The sequence below is a fragment of the Colobus angolensis genome, unplaced genomic scaffold (genome assembly GCF_000951035.1).
Source record: "Colobus angolensis palliatus isolate OR3802 unplaced genomic scaffold, Cang.pa_1.0 Scaffold24, whole genome shotgun sequence".
NCBI classification, from domain to species: Eukaryota; Metazoa; Chordata; class Mammalia; order Primates; family Cercopithecidae; genus Colobus; species Colobus angolensis.
This window is the reverse complement of record NW_012115599.1, coordinates 893,802-901,905: the sequence shown is the minus strand read 5'-3', so window position 1 is coordinate 901,905 and position 8,104 is coordinate 893,802.

The window sequence follows — 8,104 nt, the reverse complement described above, 5'->3', positions numbered from 1 at the left end:
TCCGCCTCCAGGGTTCAAGCAGTTCTCTGCCTCAGCCTCCTGAATGGCTGGGATGAGAGGCACCCGCCACCACACCCAGCTGATTTTTTTGTATTTTTAGTAGAGATGGGGTTTCACCATCTTGACCAGGCTGGTCCTGAACTCCTGACCTCGTGACCCACCCACCTCGGCCTCCTAAAGTGCTGGGATTACAGGCGTGAGCCACCGTGCCCAGCCTACATACATATTTTTAATAAACTTTTTATTTGGGAGTAATTTTAGATTTAGAGAAAAAATGTGAAAGCAATGCAGAGAACTCCTTATACCTTGACTTATACCTTGACCCAGTTGCAGTACATGGTACACTATCAAAACTAAGAAACCAGTATTGGGACATTTCGTTTAACTACACTCCAGATTTCATTTGGAGTTCACTGGGCTTTTCCATTAATGTCCTCTTCTGCTCCAAGATCCAGTTCAGGATCCCACACTGCGTTTAGTCATTATGTCTCTTGGTTTTCTCAATTTGTGGTAGTTTTTCAGACTTTCCTTGTTTTTCATGAGCTTGATGGTTTGGGGCAGTATGGGTCAGGTGTTTTGTAGGCTGTTCTTCAATTTGGATTTGGCTGATGTTTTTCTCATAACTGGACTGCGGTTATGGGTTTTTGGAAGTAAAACCACAGAGGTAAGGTGCCTTCTCATTGCATCGTAGTGACAGGTACATAAATGCGCATGATGCTTATGTGATATGCCATGGTTAAGGCAGTGTTTGCCAGGCTCTTCAACTCTAATGTTACTACTTTTCCCTTTCCAAACTGTCTTCTTTAGAATCTAGTCACTAAGTCAAATCCACCATCACGGGTGGAAGGGGAACTCAGCTCCATGTCCTAGAAGAGGAAATACCTACATATGTTAAATAAAATTCTTGGGAAAGGAAGATATTTCTCACCACCACTCCATTTACTTATTTAAACATATATTTTTATAATTATGAACACATATGTATTTATTATATTTGGGGCAATAATTCAGTACCATAGTATTTATTTTATTGTACAAATTGTTTCAGTTTTGGCAGCTGGGAGCTCCTTTAGGTAGGTTCTTGTATCTTCTCGACATGCTCCCATCCTGTTGTTTTTTGAGCAGTTCCTTGATTTTGATTCTGTTGTTCGGAGGCCAGTGGCTAGCTTCTCTCCATCTCTCTGCACCTGGCTCCTTCCTCAGTGGCCTCTGGCATTTCCTACACTAGCCCCTCCACCCCTTGTCTCAGGCTGGGTTGGATTAGCCCATCATGGAGGGCTGAAGTCAGAAAACACCCCCACTCAGCTGTGTCTGTTGCCAAGGCAACTAAGCAGCCCTGCAGGAAAGCCCAGGGGTCCAGCTCCCAAGTCTCCTGCCACCTGTGGTGCACTGAGTCCTTGGGGCCCTGGGTGTGTGGGGGTTATGTCAGTCACATGACCTCTGTCACCATGGCACCCTGGTACAACTTCTCCAGGGTTCAGGACCCAGGGAGCTTGGTCTACAGAGGCGCAGCTGGCTAGTTTTTCTCCAAGGTTCTGGGGAAGGGCCCAACTAGTTGAAGTCACACATTTGTTGAGCTAGAGTGACCACACCTCAGGATCTCACTCTGCTCATCTCACTCCTGTATGTTTATATTCTTACCCAAAGCCATCCTGATTGCTCCCTCTGAGATGATGGACAGAGAAAAATTTCCCTCCAAGGACGGATAGAGAAAGAACAACGGAGATGTGGGCGTCTATTGGCATCCATGCATTTGTGCAACTAGCAAAGCACCGAGTCCACAGGGAAAGGGGAGAGAAAGTGTAAGTGAAGTTGCAATTGTGTGTGGAAGGCTGAGTGTGGTCACAGGAATATTGCCTCCTCCTTGTATTGTAAATGCACCTTTCATCCCTCAACCCCAGGTTCTAAGTAGGTTCCCTCTACCTTTCCTCAGTCACCACCCTCGTGCCATCATCATCTCTCACTTAGACCACAGCTTTATCCTCCTGACATGTTAACCCCACTCCAAATCATTTTACAGATAACTTTAAATACAAATCAGATTATATCATTAATCTGCTTCAAACCCTTGAACGGCCCTCCATTGATATCATGATAAAAATCCAAATTTTTCATCCCCTAAACCCCTACTTTACCTTGCACCACTTCCCCCTCACTATCCAATTTCAAGCTACCTCAGCTGTTGATCACACTGGCCCCTTACCCTGGGGCACTCCTCCCTCCACTGCCCCATTCCCCTTCATCCTCTGGACCTCATTGCAAACATCACTTCCTTAAGGAAACCTGCCCCAATCAAAAAATCTAAATCAGATCATGAGATATATTTTCTTAAAACCCCTCTACACACTCCCCATTCATAATCATATAGTTTTCTGATCATTATATATTGTCTGTTTACCTCACTACGTTGTAAATTCCTTGGAGGCAAATATGATATTATTTTGTTCATTGTTGTATCTCCAGTGTTCTGCACAGTGACCAGCATGTAGTAGGTGCTCAATAAATCTTTACAGAATTAATGGATGAAATCCACTTCTCCTATGCTCCATTCTCAGAGACCGATATCATCATTTAGCCTTTGCTCAGGCCAGAAACTGGGGAGCCAACCTTGGTGCCTTTTTCCCCTCATTCCCCATACTGTTGTTCACCAAGTGCTGTGGATTTCGCCTTGTAAATATCTCTCAAATCCATCCTTCCTCTATATTCATCTTTCCAGTTTCTGACTTATTGCAATAGCCCCTCACAGGCCTCCTTGACTCCAGCATCGTCCCCTGCAAGTCATTTTCCACACTAACTGAAGAAGTATGTGATGTCTACAATGCACATTTGATTAAATCATAAAGTTGCCTTCATGATAAAATTACAATACAAACCCTTAGGAGGATGTAGCAGATCTGTTACTGCTCCTGCTGGCATCCCCAGTGTCTTAGTTCGTTTCATGTTGCCATAACCGAATACCTGAGACTGGGGAATTTATAAAGAAAGGAGGTCTATTTGGCTCATGATTTTGATATCTGGAAGGTTTGAGACTGGGCGGCTGGTGAGGGTCTCATGCTGCTTCAACGCATGGTAGGAAGCAGAAGAGGAGTGGGTGAATGCAAAGAGATCACATAGTGAGAGAGGAAGCAAGAAAGAGAAACTGAGGAAGCCAGACTCTTTAACAACCTGATCTCCGGGAATTAATCCATTCCCGAGACAGCGAGTAAGAAAACTCACTCACCCCTAAAAGAGGACATTAAACTATTAATGACGGATCTGCCTTCATGACACAAACACCTTCCACTAGGTCCCACCTCCCAACATTGCCACATTGGGGATCACACTTCAACATGAGCTTTGGTGAGGACACACTGCAGTCAAACCATAGCACCAGCCTCACAGGGCTCCATTCATAGCCTACATCTGGCCGTAGGAAGCCACATGTAGTTTCTCAAATACACCATTCACTTTCATGCTTCTGGGCTTTGCAGATCACTCTAACTTCTACACTAAATTACCCACTACTCATCCTTGAAGATGACTTCCAGGAAGGCTTTCCTGATCTCTCCCCACAACAACATGGAATGAGATCCTCCTCCCACATGTCCTCCCTAGACTCTGTGCCAGCCTTTATCACAACATGAAACACACTGAGGTATAATGTCAGCCTACCCAGCCATCTCCTCTATTTTGAAACCTTGAGAACAATAGTCCTCCCTTATTCCTCTGTTTCCAGTGTTCAGTAATGTGCCCCAGTAGTGTTTTATCACTTCCAGAGCATATTCATATGCTTTATCTGGTTCTACCCTCTCAACAACTCTATGAGGTAGATAAGACAGACATTCTTATCCCAAATTCCAGAAAGCAGTGACTGATCGCACTCTGGGCCCATGACAAGATAAGCCCCCAGTCCCCTGTGTTCCCAAGTCTAATGCTCATGCCTCTGGATAAGCATTTACCATGTGAGCCTCTGCTCAGATCCAGAATGCTGGGCCGGGCTCACATACTCACACTGCAGATTGGAGAACCTCAGGAGAATCTGGCCAGCCTAAGAAAGATGACTCAGGTGCTGACATTTCAGTTACCTGGTGGAACATCTGGGCCCCTCCCCTGCCCCCCATTCACTTACCCCTGGAAGACACAACACTTTCACTTTCACTGGCCCACTGGTCAGTGAGTGCCCATCTCTTTCTCTCTCTCTCTCTCTCTCTCACACACACACACACACACACACACACAACTTCCAATCAACTCTCTAATGCTCCTCTGGATAGCTAAGCATCACCAGACATTTGAAGAAAGCCTCCAACATGAAAAACAGATACCACGATGAATAGGAAAAAAAGGAACTCAATGGAAACAGATACAATATAAGAAGTAGAAAGAAACTAAAACAAACAAGCAAACAAGAAACCCCTCAAACTCCTACCATTAATAACATACTCAGGGAGATAGCTTTGTTAAGAACATATCTTACCCACGGTATAAGATGAGAATTTGTTTTTATTTCTGTAACAGCTTCATTGGGACAAAATTCACATGTCACACAATTCACGCATTTAAAGTGTATTTTTTTAGTATATTCACAAAGTTGTGCAACCATCACTACAATTAATTTTAAAACATTTTCATCACCTTGAAAAGAAACCTCATACCTTTTCCCTATCCACCCTTAAGCAACCACTACTCCACTTTCTGTCTCTATATATTTCTCTAGTCTGGACATTTCATGTAAATAAGGTGATATGATATGCAACATTTTGGCTTCTGCCACTTAACAATGTTTCTAAGTTTCACCAAGTTGTGTCAGTGCTTCATTCCTTTTTATGGCTGAATAATGTTCCATTACATAAATGTACCACAAAGTACTTATTCATTTGTTCATGATGGACATTTGAGTTGTTTCTGCCTTTTGATTATTATGAATAATGTTGCTACAAAAATTTATGTACAATTTTTTGTGTTGACATATGTTTTCATTTTTCTTAGGTACATACACAGAAGCACAATTGCCAGGTCAAGTAGTAACTCTACATTTAACACTTGAAGAACTGAGAAACTGACAGACTGTTTTCCAAAGAAGCAGTCCCATTTTATATTCCCACCAGCAGTGCACGAGGATTCCAGTTTTTCCATAGCTTCACCAACCTTTATTATTATCTGACTTTCATTTTATCCCAGTGGGGTGAAGTGGTGTTTCACTATGGTTTGGATTTGCATTTCCCTGATGATGTTGAGCATCATGATGTGCTCATTATTAAATTTGCTTGGGGGAATATCCATTCAAATCTTTTGCCCATTTTTTAACTTTTTTTTGAGACAGGATCTTGCTCTGTTGCCCAGGCTGGAATGCAGTGGGCAGTGGTGGAGTCATGGCTCACTGCAGCTTCAGACTTCTAAACTCAAATGATCCTCCCACCTCAGCCTTCAGAGTGGCTGGGACTACAACCACATGCCACCATGCCCAGATAATGTTTTAACTTATTGCAGAGACAGGGTCTGACATTGCCTAGGATGGTAAAATCAAGTTCTTCATCAGATATTTGATTTGCAAATATTTTTTTCAAATTACAAATGATGACTGGGGCAGTGGCTCATGCTTGTGAGCTTAGCACTTTGAGAGGCAAGGCAGGCAGATCACTTGAGGTTAGAAGTTTAAGACCAGCCTGGTCAACATGGCGAAACCCTGTCTCTATTAAAAATACAAAAATTAGCCAGGCATGCTGGTGCACACCTGTGGTCCCAGCTATTCGGGAGGCTGAGGCATGAGAATCGCTTGAACCCCAGAATGCAGAGGTTGCTGTGAGCTGAGATCATACCACTGCACTCCAGCCTGGGTGACAGAATGAGACTCATCTTCAAAACAAAAACAAAACAAAAAAAGATGAAGCGGTAACTCAGGAAACCTTTATACTATTATATTATTTATAAATCAAAATAAACCTTTGTAAAACAAAATAACTAAATTTCTAAACATTCAGTATATAGAGTAGCTGCTTAAATAATTTATATCTGGAATGGGATTCAAGTACAGAAAATTCACTGTGTATTAACAACAGTGGTGTCTTAATGAAAGCCAGTGCTGTGTTGTTCATTTTGTTGGGAGGCAGTGTGGTGGAATGATGCAAAGGTGACTCTGAAGCCAGACTACAGACGAAAGGATTTTGAGAACAGGGAGACCTCCCCTACCTGTGCACATACATGAAAGGCAAGGCTCCTCTGTACTGTACATCAGTGGAAAACCTTTAGATTCTGCTGCCACCTTGTGGTAGTCGGATTACAACACGGTGCCCTACGCTCTTGGGTTTTGCTAGGGCTCCTGCTTCATTCAGGTCTATCGTAGGGCCAAAAAAAAAAAAGGACCAAGGCAAGTATACATTGTATTTTGTATGTGCATTAAACAAGAATAGACAAAACATTTTTAAAGCATGAGAGATTATAGCATAATGATAAAACCAGTATCTTTGGAGCTATTCTAACTTTGTTTATACTCCAAACTTCACTTATACTCCTGACTCAGCATTGGACTAGCTGTTTGATGCTGGTCAAGTCACTGTTACCCCTTTACAAGCACTGTTTATTAAGTGGCAATAATAATAGTACCTCTCTCATGATGAGAGGTTAAATGAGACAGTGATTGTTTGGCACTGAGTTCCTGGCATATGATTCTTGGTTAATTACAAATGATTGATATAGGTTGTATTAGTCTGTTTTCATACTGCTATAAAGAACTGCCTGAGACTGAGTAATTTATAAAGAAAAGAGGTTTAACTGACTCACAGTTCAGCATGGCTGGGGAGAACTCAGGAAACTTACCATCATGGTGTAAGGTGAAGAGGAAACAAGGACCTTCACAAGGTGGTAGGAAGGAGAAGTGCCGAGCAAAGGGGGAAGAGCCTCTTATAAAACCATTAGATCTCCTGAGAACTCACTATCATGAGAACACCATGGGGCAATCCACTTCCATGATTCAATTACCTCCACCTGGTCTCTCTCTTGACACATAGGGATTATGGGGATTACAATTCAAAATGATATTTGGGTAGAGACACAAACACTAACCATATCATAGGTGAACAAGGAATTCAAGCTAGTTCCTTTCTGGGAGCCTTTTCCTTTTTTTTTACATTGGGTGCAAAATTTGAACTAATCAAAATTCTTGGTTTATAATGCATGTTCATCATTGGTCATGGAACACACAAAAAATGTGCTTCTATGTGGGGATTGGATGCCTAGAAACAATCTGGATGCAACAATTTAGTGTAATTCCAGGATTAAAAGAATACAACACACACCCACTTGTGAGCACACATACATATACACACACATACACTGACACAAAAGGGGAAGCATGTTCCAGTTGGTTATAGTAACTCATTTCATCCTTATGCAAATTTTGTCCGAAAGGAGGACTGTTCCCTATCTTATCTAGGATATGCAGGTATGGAACCTGCAGGATTTCAAGGTCACCTTTAAATCTAGTGGGCATGAGCTCTAACCCATGAGGAAGAGTGCATTCTGACTCTTTTTTAAAAGGATACAGTGGGCAAAGTGGAGGGAGTAAGACCCTCTACTGAGACAGATGGCTAAGTGCTTCCTGAAGGATAAGGTAAACAAGGGCTTGGTATTTTGCATTTTCTTCTAGTGAAATTTGTCTTTTAGTTTTTAAAGATAGCTAACTCTGTTCTTTTTTGAATTATTTTCATAGTTATGCCTTTACTGTCTTTTTAAGGGCTTTTTTATTTTTCTAAAATTCAAAGTCTAATATTAATTTAGTAATATATACTATATTATATAGTTTTTTGAGGGTTTTTTTTGAGATGGAGTCATGCTCTGTCTCCCAGACTGGAGTGTGGTGGCTTGGCTTACTGCAACCTCTGCCTCCCAGGTTCAAGCAATTCTCCTGCCTCGGCCTCCCAAGAAACTGAGATTACAGGCACACACCACCATGCCTGACTAATTTTTGGGTTTTCTTGTTTGTTTGTTTGTTTTTGTTTTTTTTTTTTGAAACAGAGTCTCACTCTGTCACCCAGGCTGGGGTGCAGTGGTGCAATCTCAGCTCACTGCAACCTCCGCCTCCCAGGTTCAAGCAATTCTTCTGCCTCAGCCTCCCGAGTAGCTGGGA